The sequence below is a fragment of the Cornus florida genome, unplaced genomic scaffold (genome assembly GCF_030987335.1).
Source record: "Cornus florida cultivar Cherokee Brave unplaced genomic scaffold, ASM3098733v1 CherokeeBrave_3.0.0_Hap2_Chr11, whole genome shotgun sequence".
Taxonomy (NCBI): domain Eukaryota; kingdom Viridiplantae; phylum Streptophyta; class Magnoliopsida; order Cornales; family Cornaceae; genus Cornus; species Cornus florida.
The window spans coordinates 602,216-617,791 of NW_026775581.1; positions in this window are offsets into that span (position 1 = coordinate 602,216).

Sequence of the window (15,576 nt, forward strand, 5' to 3'; positions counted from 1 at the left end):
GTAACACGTTAAGTTCTACATTCTGACTTGCCATATTATAATTCTGCCTCAACATCCATCTCAATATTTGTTCACATTCACTTATAATAATCCATTGCTCTTTTTTAATTTCAATGTCCAACACTCTAATGCTGTGTTTGGTGTGTATGAATGGAATAGAATGGAATGCAAGTAAAAATGGAATAAGGATGTGAATTGAATGGAGTGGTCATTTTCATTCTATTTTTTATTTGTAAATATGAAATGTATTAGAATAAAATGATAATAACCATTCTTGTGTTTGGTTGGACTAATTTAAAATTTAGAATAGAATAAATTTCAAATTGAATTATCTAAAATATCTCTCTTAGTAACAAATAAATTAAATTAACAAAATGACATTCTCTAATAATTTTTTTAAAATAAATGGTGGCAGTGGCAGTGGCAGTGGTGGCGGTGGATGGTGGTGACGATGGTGGTGGAGATGGAAAATAGTAGTGGTGTAGGTGTTGGTGTTGGAAGGCGGCAATGGTGGCAACGGTGGAAAACGGAGGTGGTGGCAATGGTGAAAAGCGGCAGTGGTGTTCGTGGAAGGCGGTGGCAATAGTGTAATGGTGGTAGTGGAAGGAGATAGTGGTGTAGGTGGCGATGGTGGAAACCAAAGAAGGTGACTGTGGTGGTGGTGGAAGGTAGTGGAGGTAGCGGTGGTGGTGGTGGTGGTGGTGGTGGTGGTGGTGGTGGAAGGAGGTGGCAGTGGAGGAAGGCGGTGGTGGTGGAAGGCGATAGTGTTAGAAGTGTGTGGCGGTGGTGAAAGGAGGTGGCGGTGGTGGTGGTGGTGGAAAGGGGTAGTGGTGGAAGGTGGTGGAAGCCGATAGCGGCGGTGATGGTGGAAGGTGGTGGAAGGTAGTGGTGGTGGTGGAAGGCGGTAGCAGTGGTGGTGATGGAAGGTGGTGGGCGGTGGAGGTGTAAGTCGATGGCAGTGGTGGCATTAGCAGAAAGTGGCGACTGAAGGCGGTGACGGTGGCGGCGGCGGTGGCGGTGACGGTGGTGAAAGGTGGTAGTGGTGGTGAAATGCGGTGGCAGTGGTGGAAGGCAGTGGCTATGGTGATAAATGCTTAAATGTTGCACATTTCAGCACCTAAGTTAGGGTATTTCAGTCATTGCAACTATCTTACTTTCATGTTTTAGTCTTAATTTATGTTTATGTGTATTTCAGGGCAATAAAGATAAAATGAGCTAAGAACGGTTCATTATGGCGTTTTGGAGTCAAGCTAGAGCATTAGGGCAAAATTCAAAAGGAAGCAGAAAAATGCAGCAAAGAGTGCATTGCGTCCGGACGCGAGTCTTCAATACACTGCGTCCGGACGCCATGTTGCTGGCAACAATTTAAGTTACGGGTTTGACATGTTTTGATGGTTACGGGATTTTGTCTTTTGGGCTTATTTTTATAACCTTTGGACTTTAATAGGTTTTGTATTAAAGGGAAAACAAGACCTTTATTTTAGAGTTAGTTTTTAATTATTTTTATTAAGTTTTTTTTTTTAATTTTTCGAGAATCGATATCACATTCTCTCTAAAAAAAAACGCGAAAAGGAGAAAAAGCTAGGGTTTTGAGAAAAAAAGTACAGAGAAGAAAAAAAAAAAAAAAAAAAAAAAAAGGGCAAAGATGATGAAGAAAAGGATGGAGATTGTTCTGTCATCAAATCCATCGACTATGAGTGACTAATTCTTCAACTTAGGGTTGGATAAACCCTAAGCATGTAACATAATCTCTCTCCCTTTCACTTTTTGGGAATGAATTTGTATAATTAGTGTATAGCCTTGAATGTTTATGAATAAATTCTTCCAATTGATTATCATTGTTAATATCATGTTATCTTATGTGTGTTCGCTTGATAATCAACCTTATTTCTTTGTGAATTGAATCTTGTGATGGCTATGCATGGTGATAATTAGTTGTATTTGTGTTTTAATTTGATGAAAAATACTTCTACTTGATGGATGGCACTATATGTTTAGGTTAATTCATTGTCTAATCAGTTTTAAGTTAATGTTTAATTAGTTTAATTTAAGTTTAATTGCAATTTAATTATTAGGTAAATATCCATACTTGTGTTTGAATTCCATACTTTTTGTCACAATTGCATTACCCTCTTGATTGATGTATATTAAAATTGTAACTTGAATTGATGAATCATACTTTGAATTGGTGAATTGCACTACAATTAGTTTAATTGTCATTAAGTAGTTGATTCATGCTTGAAATTGATGGTTTACACTTTTCATTGCAATTATTAGCCACAATTAGATTACACATTATTATTTCCTCAATTAGTTGAAAGTTAGTGAGTTAGGGAATGTACTTAGTAGTGAATCCTATACTCTAAGTCATTTTCCCAATCTCTTAAACTCTATTATTTAAAGCTTTAATTTTATTGCAATATTTAGATTAAAATTAGTTCTAATCACAAAACAAACCTCTTTTTAACAATCATATAAAGTAGAATTCAATTCCAAAAATCAGCATTTTTTTAGATCTCTGGGGACGATCCCTACTCGCTTCATATTCTATAGTATAAGTGTTTAGTGGTTTTATAAATTATAAAATATGATGCCCACTTGACATTATATCTAAACCTAAAGTGTTATGCATTAATTTGTGCACACGCTCGGTCGCATCATAGTTTTGGCGCATTTGCCGAGAATCTAACGGTTTAAAGAATTGAATTATACATTAGTTCTTTATTGATTGTTTACATTAAAGTCATTTTATTTTTATTTTCTCACTTGATACTTGTCAATTAGGTACTTGAAGCAAAGTGGAGCAAACGCTGGACCTGGAAGCAATAAAAAAAAAATAAAAAATTGAAGTTGCTTAAGGACTATTTGTAAGTTTTTATTTGAATTCTTGAATTTAATTGTTTACTATCTTGTATGTTTTGGACAGCCCAAGTGGTGGCTTAAATTGAATTGTTTTATTTTTAAGTCCAAGCATACCTTCTTGAAGAAGGCATCGGTCCGTGTGGAGGCTTTTATTTGTTTTAGTGCATTGATATTTTTGAGGAGTTTGGGAACATCGTATGTGGAGGTTAAAAAATTGAAGTGTTGGTGTGTTGACTTATTCTAGTGCATGCATGGTCGTAGATCACTTAGTCATCCTCTTGCTCATGTAAATCAAAATCTCGAAGTTTCCCTTCGGCGTTTAAGAGGTAGCATTAGGGATAGTCATCCTATTCTTCCCACTTTTGATCTTCCATCACCTTTAATGGAAGACCCAGTTGAAGATCTAATTGAAGATCTTAGTCATGTGGATCACCAAGGTGTGTACCACTCACAACTTCATAATGTGGAATCCCAAGGTGTGCATCCACCCTTGGGAATGCCACGACTAATCAATCCTGTTGTGCAACAACCTAATCTAGGAATGCCAAGGCCAAATGTTGTGCCCCCAATTGGTGAGCAACAACATCAATATATTCAAATGGCATACCCTCATCAAGGTCAAATAGCATACCCTCCTCTTAATCCTCTCAATCCTCTAATGGTCCTTAGGGATCGTTACACTCTAAATCAATATAATGCACCCACTTGCATTCAATTACCAAATTTCTGTGCTCACTATTATGAGATTAAGGCTTCCACCATTAACATGTGCCTCATTTTCTATAGGTTGAGCAATGAAGAGCCTTATAGACATTTAGATGAGTTTTTAGAAGTTTGTTCCACCATGAACATCACGGATGTGCCAGAAGAAGTCTTTAAAATGAAGTTTTTCCCTTTCACTCTTCGGGATATAGCTAAATATTGGTTTAACAACTTGGGGCCAAATGCAATCACCTCTTGGGCACAATTGCAACAAGAGTTCCTAAAGAAGTACTACCACGCGAGTCGAACCGATTCCATTCGTGAGTTTGCACAAGAAGAAGAAAAACCCCTTTATGAAGTATGAGAACATTTGAATGACTTGCTACGGAAGTTTCCACATCATAACATTCCTAAGTGGCAATTAGTTCAACGTTTCTTTTCAAGTTTATCCGATGCCAATAAGGGAATTGTTGATGTTTCATATGGAGGCAGCTACATAGAAAGAAATGAGGATGAAATTTGGCATCTTTTAAAAAAAAAATGAGTAAAAACTCAATGCATAGATCTTCATCTTCTAGGGGGGGTTGCCTAGCAAATGTGGGAGGAAAGAAAGCTCTAAATCAAATAGACTCTTCCATGGAAATTGCCGCGAGGTCAAAAATCTTACTCAAAAGTTTGATAAATTCCTTTTGAATCAAGGTCTAGTAATTCAATCTTATTTCCATCATTCTAATGAAATGTGCATGACTTGTTCTAGTTACACTCGCCATACTTCAAATATTCTCATCCTCAAGCATCAAATTCTCAATCTTACTCTCATCCTCAAGCATCAAATACTCAATCTTACTCTAATCCAAATCAAGTGCCTCCTAAGAGTCCCGCTTTTGAGGACAAGGACTTGGAAGCCTTGGGTGATCTTCAGAAAGATAATCAATTGTTTCATTCTCACTCTCAATCAATTGCAAAACTTGAAGCTCAAATCAAGCAATTAGCTAATTCTTTAAATGCGAGATAGAAAGGTAAGTTGCCTAGTCAAACTGAGACCAATCCTAAGGGGCAATTTATGTCGTAAGCAAGTCCTTCATCGGGATTTTTCTGGAAATGAGCAAGTTCAAGCAATTACTACCTTGAGGAATGGTAGGAAGGTGGACAATAAGGTAGAGGTACCTAAGAAGGATAGTGAACTAATATAACCAAGTGGTTGCATCCGTCCCATTCCAAATCCTATTCCTACTTCCTTGGATGTTAGTGGTTCCAAAAAGGACATTCCATCATCTTCATCATCATCTTCCCCAATTAGAGAAGCCTTATGAGCCAAAAGTTCCATTTCCTCAAGCATTGAGAGAGACTTCATCATTTGGGAGACAAGAAGGAATAATTCATAACATGATGGAACTGTTTAAACAGGTGAAAATTAATCTTCCCCTTCTAGATGCAATTAGGCAAATTCCACCATATGCAAGTTCTTGAAGGACTTGTGCACACAAAAGAGGAAGATAAAAGGAAAGGACCCTAAGAAAGTGCTTCAAACGAAACAAGTGAGTTCCATTCTTTTTTCTAACACTCCTCCTAAGTTCAAGGAACCGGATGCTCTAACCATTCTTGTGTTATTGGAAACCAAGAGGTTCGTAGAGCTCTCCTTGATTTAGGTGTAAGTATTAATCTTATTCCATACTTTGTTTACTTGCAATTAGGATTAGGGGACTTGAAGCCAACATCGCTAGTGATCCAACTAGCCGATAGATCAATAAAGAAACCCAAAGGAATTGTTGAGGATATTCTAATTAAGGTTGATAAATTTTATTTCCCGGTTGATTTTTGTGGTACTTGATACTAAGCCAGTCCCTAATCTTACCAATTACATTCCAGTCATCATAGGAAGACCATTCCTTTCAATTGCCAATGCCACCATTAATTGTTAATTCGGCATTATGGACATCTCTTTGGCAACATGATGGTTAAGCTTAATGTTTTCAATGTGAGTCAACATACCACAGATGAAGACGAGTGTTTCCTAGTGGATGTCTTGGATGAAACCATAGAGGAGAATCTTCCCTCTATTCTCTCTAAGGACCCTCTTGAGGCGTGCCTTTGTGAAATGTTTGGAAATTGTGGTTTTGACACAGAAGGATTCATAAGTGAGGTGAATGCTTTGATGGATTCTGTGGCCACTTTGGATTTTCCACCTTCTGAAAAATAAGAAAGAACCTATTCCTTCACTCTCTAGTACTCCACTAGTTCCTTCTCTCATCTTTCCTCATACTTTTGAGCTTAAGCCTCTTCTATCCAATCTCAAATACGCATTCTTAGGTCCAAAAGAGACTCTTCCTGTCATCATTGCTTCAAATCTTGAAAATAACCAAGGGAATGATCTTTTGTAAGTGCTTAAAGCTAACAAAGAAGCCATTGGATGGAGTGTGACTGACCTAAAAGGCATTGACCCTTCTATTTGTATGCATCGTGATGAGCGCTGAAAATTGCGTATTTAAATCCCTTAAGCTTAGGTATTCTAGGACCTTTATCTATCTTATTTTTCTGTTTTAGACTGATTTCGTGTTATTGCCCTTTTTAGGCACTTATCCCAAAAATAAGTTAATTCAATCAAATAAGAGCTTAAAAGAAGCTAACTCAAGCTGGATGGAAGAAAGGGGCAAAGTGGAAGCAGATTGAAGCAAAGTGTGGAAATTCAGCATGTTCGATCGATCTCAAGAATACTTCAATCGATCTGGAGTTCATCGATCTAGACATTTCAAGATAGATTCAAGCCTTTGTCTTTTTCCAAAAGAATCCACCAAGTTTAATCGATCCAACATTTCTCAGATCGATCGAAATGATTCGATCTTATCCTATCTTATCCACACCTACCACCCACCTACCACTTTTGTCTTTTTCCTAAAAATATCCCAAAATATCTCAGAGATTTATTTTTATTCAAAAAGGCGCCGCCAAGGATGATCGATCTCTGCAGTATTCGATGGATCTTAGCCAAGTTCGATCGATCGAACCTCCTTAAGTCCAAAAAAAAATAGATTCCAGCTCATTGAAAGTTGGCTCATGGTGTAATCATTGGAGGGACCTTGGTGTCCGAGCTCAGACCATTGGGTGTGACACTTGACCACCTATATAAGGATTTTGAGCCATTTTTACATGAGAACTAGTAGCATTCATTATATCTTATATCTTGGAGAGGAGGCTAGAGATTAGAGAGCTTTACATATTTTTGGGGAGTTCTTCCATTCTTTTAGGGTTTCCATCAAGAAGGAGGTTATTCCTACCATGGAGATAGCCTTTAAAGGTTGGATGACTACTTCAATGAGTGGCTAGACATCTACTTGGGGCTAGAGTAGGCCCTAAGTTTGCTTCCTAGACTTAGTTCTTTGTATATTTTTGGGGAATTATTTGTAACAATGTTTTGATCTTGGATATATATATATATCTTGTGGTTTCTACTTGATGTGTATGGATTAATGCTTTCAATTGATTATCTACTTCTAACCATATGTCTATGTATGCTAGAATGGATGATTTATGTGCTTTTCTCTAGATTTAGTGGAGTTTATGCATGTCTATGTGTATGGATGAAGTTAATCTAGAGATGGTCAAAACATAGAGCTTAATTGAACACTCTTGCAATTTATTTGATGATCCACACTTGTTTCTTGATGGATTGTACCATAACTTTAACTTACTTAGTTAAATTTATTGTCTTTAGTATAGATGTAGTGTAGTTGCTTTAAATTCATATATAGGTGGACAATCTACTCTTGTTCCTTGGTGTTCCATACTTATGAATGCATTAGGTGCATGTTTCTAGATTGTTGTCTATGCATAAATTGTGGTTTCATTGAATGGATTTTGGTCTCATTTGATAGGTTATGCTTTCCATTTGATTTGGCTTGACAATCTATGCTTATTTGTAATCCATGCCTAGTTTCAATTAATGTCACACACACACATAAGTTGCAAGTCAATTTCCCTATTAATATACAATTGCTAGTGTCTAGTGAAGTCAAGCTTAATGGTGAGCTCTAGTACCCCAAGTCCTCTCCTCTATATCTTTCTCTACTTTATTAATCATTGAATTTTGTTTACTTTAATTTCATTTGCATAATAGCTTAATCAATCAATCCAACCAACCTTTGATCACTCGACCTACTAACCCTATATATTGTTTCCATTGCAAAGGCACCCACAATCCCTTGGGACGATCCCTACTCACCCTAGCTATATTTTTAGTTAGAGGTAGTAGTGGCTGTTATAAATTTAAAACTTGGCCACATTGTACACTCACACTCTTAGTTCATCTCTTTGCACACTTTTAGACGTTGGTGCGGCGACACACCACATCGCATACACATGGAAGAGGATGAAAGGCCATTTAGGGATGCTCAAAGGAGATTGAACCCAAATATGAAGGAAGTTGTCAAGAAGAAGGTTGTGAAACTTCTAGATGCGGGAATCATTTATCCTATCTCTGGTTCCAAGTGGGTTAGTCCAACTCAAATGGTTCCCAAAAAGTCGGGAATCACAGTTGTTAAAAATGCTAAGGGTGATCTCATATCAAAATGCACCGCCACTTTGTGGCGTGTATGCATTGATTATCGAAAGCTAAATTCTGCTACTAGGAAGAACCATTTTCCATTGCCTTTCATTGATTAAATCTTGGAAAGATTGGCCATGCAACAATATTATTGCTTCCTAGATGGTTTCTCGGGTACACTTAAGTGGCTTTAGATCCATTAGACCAAGAAAAAACCACCTTCACATGTCCCTCTGGCACATTTGCTTATCGACGGATGCCTTTTAGATTATACAATGCTCTTGCCACTTTTTAAAGGTGTATATGATGTCAATTTTTTCGGATATGGTGGAGAAATATTTAGAAGTCTTCATAGATGACTTCTCGGTTTTTGGGTACTTCTTTGATTCGTGTTTCCAAAATCTCTTAAAAGTGTTTCAAAGATGTCGTGAGACTAATCTCGTGTTAAGTTGGGAAAAGAGCCATTTCATGGTTCGAGAAGGAATCGTGCTTGGACATGTCATTTCTAAAAGAGGAATAGAAGTTGATAGAGCAAAAGTTGAGCTGATTTCTGAATTGTCTCCACCTACTATGGTGAGAGAAATCCGCTCCTTTCTAGGTCATGTTGGTTTTTATCACCGATTCATCAAAGACTTTAGCAAAATTGCTAGACCCTTGCATAATCCTCTTGCCAAGGAGACACCATTTGTCTTTGATGAAGCATGCCTAAATGCTTTTCATCAACTTCGCACTTTTCTATCATCCGTTCCCATTATGCAACCTCCAAATTGGTCATTACCATTTGAGATTATGTGTGATGCTTCCGACTTCGCAATAGGTGCTGTTTTTGGACAAAGGGTGGGTAAGCTACCATGTGCTATATACTATGTGAGTAAGACTTTCTCAGGTGTCCAATTGAATTATTCTATCACCGAGAAAGAATTGCTTGCCGTAGTATATGCCCTTGATAAATTTTGGTAATATCTCTTAGGATCCAAGGTTATTGTGTTTTCCGATCATGTCGCTCTTAGGCATCTTTTAATGAAAAAGGAAACCAAACCTCGCTTGATAAGATGAATCCTACTTCTTCAAGAATTTGATTTTGAAATCAATGATAAAAAGGGATCCTACAATGTCGTTGCCAATCATTTTTTTAGATTAATGGTTGAATCTTCTCAAAATCTTCTAATTCATGAATCATTTCCTGATGAATAACTTTTTCAAATCTCAAATGGGATGTTGCCTTGGTTCGCCGACATTGTTAACTATCTTGCAACTGGCAAACTTCCCATTAATCGGTCAAAAAAAGAAAATGACCGATTCTTTGCTAACATCCGAAAATATTATTGGGAAGATCCCATTTTGTTTCGTTATTGCCCGGATCAAATCATAAGGAGATGTGTGCCGAAAAGTGAAGTTCTGAGCGTCCTTGTGTTTTGTCACACACTTGCTTGTGGTGGGCATTTTAGTGGGAAAAGACCGCTTAGAAGATTCTTCAAAGTGGGTTCTTCTGGCCTACTATCCACCGAAATACCTATAACTTTTGCAAGGTGTGTGTTCCGTGCCAAAAGTTAGGATCAATGTCAAAGCCCTTAACTTCAGTCTTCGTAGTTGAAATCTTTGATGTATGGGGTATAGATTTTATGGGACCATTCTCAATGTCTTACGGCTTTTAATACATCCTCGTTATTGTTGACTATGTTTTAAAGTGGGTTGAGGCTTGTGCTACCAAAATGAATGACCACTCCGTGGTAATTGCATTCATTAAATCAAATATCTTTGCTCGTTTTGGTATGCCAAGGGCCATGATAAGTGATAGAGGAAAACATTTCTGTAATCAATTCTTGAAGCAACTCTTTTTTAAATACTCTGTCACATATAAAGTGACCACTCCCTACCATCCTCAAACAAGTGCGCAAGTTGAGGTGTTAAATAGGGAAATCAAGCATATTCTTGAGAAAACTATCAATCCAACCCAAAAAGATTGGTCAAGGAAACTGAATGATGCTTTATGGGCTTATAGGACGGCTTACAAGATTCCAATAGGTATGTCTCCATATAGACTTGTTCACAGGAAGCCTTGTCACCTTTCGGTTGAGCTAGAACTCAAAGCACTTTGGGCAATAAAAAGGCTCAACTTTGATCTTGATAAGGCTGGAAAGGACCGTTTGTTCCAAATCAATGAGCTAGAGGAATTGCAAAATGATGCCTACAAAAGTTCAAAAATTTATAAGGTAAGGACTAAAGCATTTCATGATAAATAGATTGTGAAAATGTCCTTTAAGGCCGGGTAAAAGGCTTGGTTATTCAACTCTAGGCTCAAATTCTTTCCTGGAGAGCTTCAAACCAAATGGGAAGGCGCTTATCTAATCATCTCCGTCTCATCTCATAGGGCAATTGAACTTCAAAATTTTTGAAAGATGAAGGGACCTTCAAAGTTAATGGTTAAAGGTTTAAACCATACATAGATGGACAAGCTCTTCAAAGAAACGTGGAATTCACTCTCTTGGTAGATCCCATTTACTTTGAAGATTGAGAGCATTTCATGTCTTTCTAGCAACGTTAAACACTAGTTATGCCCCCAGCACCAGCCACCGTGCGCGAAAGGTTACGCTATGAGCGGCCTTGACAAGCCGCGTCCAGACGCAGCTCCTTGTGTCCGAACGCGATTTTGTGTATGATATAAAAAATAAATAAAAAAAACATTTATTTTACATTCTTTTTACATTTATGCATTCATAAATTCAAAAATAAACAAAAATAATAAAAAAAAAACAAAACAAAACAAAACAAAAAAAGAAAAAAAGAAAAAACATTTTTTTCAAAGTAGCATTCTGTCTTGCTAGAGACGTTAAACTTAGCCCATTTGCTTTTCATTTTTTAGGTTGTATATATAGTAGCTTTTTTCTTTGCATATTAAAATAAAAAAAATTCCATTGTGCCCTTCTATATAGTTATGTATGTTTTTGTTCTTACCAAGGGTTTTATCTCACATCTCTTTGCATCGTGTTCTATATTGTTTTGGAATGTATGATTCTTATCCCATTTAATATATGATGTGAGTTGCTAGTGTAGTTTTTCCAGTAGGTTTTTGCATCCAAGTTTAGGGGCGACCTCTTTCATAATGGATCATTGTCGAGCTTCATAGACTTTTGCTATAACGGTATATTATTTCCATCATTTTTCATTATTTTCTTTGCACATTGAGGACAATGTGCAATTTAAGTTTAGGGGTAAAGTAGTCTTGTACATTTTACTTTAAGTTAAGCTTTTAATGCATGATTGAGATTTGAGATATATTTGGCAATGATTTCGAACTTTTGAAGCATAGTGCCTTTGAAAAGTAAGTTGTTAGAGTCTAATACTTCTTGTATGCTCTAGGATACCATTTAGGGGTAAATTTTAATTTTTAATATCATGTTTGCTCTTATGGGACACATCATCTTGTTGGTTGGAAATGCTTTGAGAGTTGATTCTAGAATTCTACACTTGCACTTGTGCACACTAGCATTCAATTTGTAGGGTACATGCTTAGTTGATTATTGTCTTGGTTTATCCCAATTGAGATAGTATGCTTTAAAAGCTTTTATTCTTGATAAAATGACCTTGCAAATAAAAGAAATAAAAACACTTACCAAAGGTGAGAAAAAGCACTCACCAAAGGTGAGGAAGAAAAAGTACTCACCAAAGGTGAGGAGAAAAAAAAAAAAAGAAAAAAAAAAAAGAAAAAGAAAAATGAAATCAATTAAAAAGAATAATGTTTGATTGAATAACAAGGTTCGTTCACTGTCTTGATGATTTGTACTATATCTGTTTGCTAATTTGAGGGTAAGGCTATGCCATGATTTTGATTTGCTAGGATAGCAACACATTTTGATGCCAGTTCACTCAAAAAGGATAATAGAATTGATTCAATTTGCATGATTAACTTATTTGATGTGTGGAGGACCATTTTTTCTTACATGATGTTGAAATGTTGAGAATAGCTTAGAAATGGCAGAAATTTGTATACCTGAAGTAGTCTATTTTCAACACTTGTTTGATATGTGTCGTTGCTTCTCAAGTAAGAAAGAATTGTTGATATTTGTGGGTACCATTTCTGGAAACCCTCACGAGACTTTACTCGTCCACTAGGGGTAAACTAGGGGTTTAAAAGGCTTGTTGTATATGCTAAATGCAACCATAATCCCTATGAAAGTGGTATCATCTTTATTTGCTTTAATAGTTCATAGTTATATATATGTTTGTTTCATCTCCATACTGTAGTTCATTGCTAGGGACTAACAATATCTAAGTTTGGGGGCGTGATAAGTGCTTAAATGTTGCACATTTCAGTACTTAAGTTAGGGTATTTCAGTCTTTGCATTTATCTTACTTTTATGTTTTAGTCTTAATTTATGTTTATGTGTATTTCAGGGTATTAAAGTTAAAATGAGCTAAGAACGATCTATTATAGCATTTTGGAGTCAAGCTAGAGCATCGGTACAAAATTCAGAAGGAAGTAGAAAAATGAGTAGAGAGTGCATTACGTCCGGACGTAGCTTTTGGCATCCGGACGCGAGTCTTCAATACACTGTGTCCAGACACCAACAGCTGCGTTCGGACGCCATTTTGCTGGCAACAATTTAAGTTATAGATTTGACCTGTTTTGATGGCTACGGGATTTTGTTTTTTGGGCTTATTTTTGTAACCTATGGGCTTCAATAGGTTTTGTATTAAAGGGAAAACATAACCTTTATTTTAGGGTTAGTTTTTAATTATTTTTATTAAGTTTTTTATTTTTTTATTTTTCGGGAATCGATATCACGTTCTCTGTTAAAAAACGCAAAAAAGGAGAAAAAGCTAGGGTTTTGAGAAAAAAGTACAGAGAAGAAAAAGAAGTGCAAAGATGATGAAGAAAAGGATGGAGATTGTTCTGTCTTCGAATCCATCGACTATGAGTGGCTGATTCTTAAACTTAGGGTTGGATAAACCCTAAGCATGTAACCTAATCTTTCCCTTTTTTCACTTTTGGGGGATGAATTTGTGTAATTAGTGTATAGCCTTTAATGTTTATGAATAAATTCTTTCAATTGATTATCATTGTTAATATTATGTTATCTTACACGTGTTCGCTTGATAATCAACCTTTATACTTGATTTCTTTGTGAATTGAATCTTGTGATGGCTATGCATGGTGATAATTAGTTGTATTTGTGTTTTAATTTGATGGAAAATACTTCTACTTGATGGATGGCACTACATGTTTAGGTTAATTCATTGTCTAATTAGTTTTAAGTTAATGTTTAATTAATGTAATTTAAGTTTAATTGTAATTTAATTATTAGGTAAGTAGACCATCCATACTTATGTTTGAATTTCATACTTTTTGTCATAATTGCATTACCTTTTTGATTGATGTATGTTAAAATTGTAACTTGAATTGATGAATCATACTTTGAATTGGTGAATTGCACTACAGTTAGTTTAATTGTCATTAAGTAGTTGATTCATACTTGAAATTGATGGTTTACACTTCTGATCAACCATGGTCCAAACCAAAATTGAAATGCAAAATGAAATGACGAAAATACCCTAAATGACATACATTGCAAAAATGAACATATACATGAATTTAAAAGCATCCATTGCATATATAAAAGGTATTTAGCCCTAGGCCTCATTACATGCATATCAATGAGTCTCAAAAAAGTGTACTTATGTGCACTTTATATATATCCTAGGGAAGCTACTTTCTTTAAAGCAAGTTACATTTTACATATCAAAAGTAACTAATCAAAAACACATATTGGCATCCAAAACAACCCATCAAAGCTAAGGATGTTGTGCATCCCAAAATAAAGTCTCCTTACCTGAAAATATCCCAAATAACTAGGGAGAGTAAACAAAGTTACTCGTAGGAAGAAGTGCATGCGTATACCCTAAAGTTTCATATGTCATACAAGTTCAATACAAGGGATTATTCCTCCTAACGTCTATTTTGCAAGGTGAACTAAGGGATCATCTCAAGCTACATTTGGCAATTGAAATGAAATACACAACATACAAGTACACAAGCGCAAGTATACTCAACCACTTTAAAACTTCAAGTACTAAAATCACAAGTTACAGTTAAGCATTAGTTGTTAACTTGGAATTGAGCAAAATCAAGTAGCGGAATATCTTGGACATCAAATCCCAGAATAGAACTAAGACGTATAAGTTATTTGGGCTACTAACCCATGGGAACAACCCTAATGCACACTAAATTGGGGAGAACTACTCGTACCTCCCGCACCAGAGCCTCACTCTAGCCATGTCAAATATATAATGTGCCAAGTATTTCCAAAATCAATAATAAGTCCACAACTTATACATAAGTAAATAATGTATAGAACCACCTTCCATGTACAAGTAGAGTTGAAACCACACAAACCATATCCTAGGGTTTCAAGTCTAGAATGGCATTCAAAATGTCGAATCTTCAATGTGCGATTCATTACACATAACAATAATATACAATACGTCGAATCTTCAATGTGCGATTCATTATATAAAACAATGATATCATCAATCATGCTAAATCAATTCACCATCATAGTAGGCCACAATTACTAAATCTATAACAACTTAGTAATAAGCTTGTAAGGTAAATACTAGTAATGTTCTACAAGAGTTCATTATCATAACAAGATAAATCTTTAGAATTTTGTAATCTTCTAAAAGAACATATACTTTACAACAAGATAATTATGGTACACATGCTTTGAATCACTTAACCCTAAATTAAATATATAGAATTTACATCTAAATGTAATCCTATAATTCAATATATAGAAAACTCCAAAAACACTAAAACACTAAGAATATAAACATATAACAACCCCTACCTCACTAGAGAATAGAAACATATAACAACCCCTACCTCACTAGAGAATAGTATCTCTAGAATCCAAGGCAAACAAAGGCAAATGAAGAATCTAAGCAAAGGTGTTGTAAAGGAGGAAGAGGGGAAGGTTTTGTCTTCCAAGACCTAAGCTCAAAGGTGAGTGGAAGAAGGTCAAAATCAAACAATGGTGGCTAGGTTTCAAGAAGCTTCAATGGAGGCAAGGTGATAGAGAAAAGTGGGGAAGAGAAAGAGTTAGTGGAGAATGGTGTATTCCTCTACTAATTAAGGCCACACACACTAACCCTAAGCTACCACTACTTCTCTCTCACAAACACTTAGTCACCACCTTCCACTTGTCAGCAAAGTACACCTCCTCACAAGATCATATCCTAGGCCTACACTTATTAAGATCCCAAGCTCCCGCATCAGGCTTAATCTTAAGCCTACACTTGTCACCATTTAAAGCCAACAAATGCACCAACCAATGGTGTAATGACCCGGTCTTTTCACTCCTTCCCTTTTTTCGGCATTTTTCTTTTCTTTTTATTTTCGTCTTTTTCCTATTTCGTCTTTTTCCCTATTTCATCTTTTCCCGTTTATCGTTTTTGTTGCATAACCTCACTTT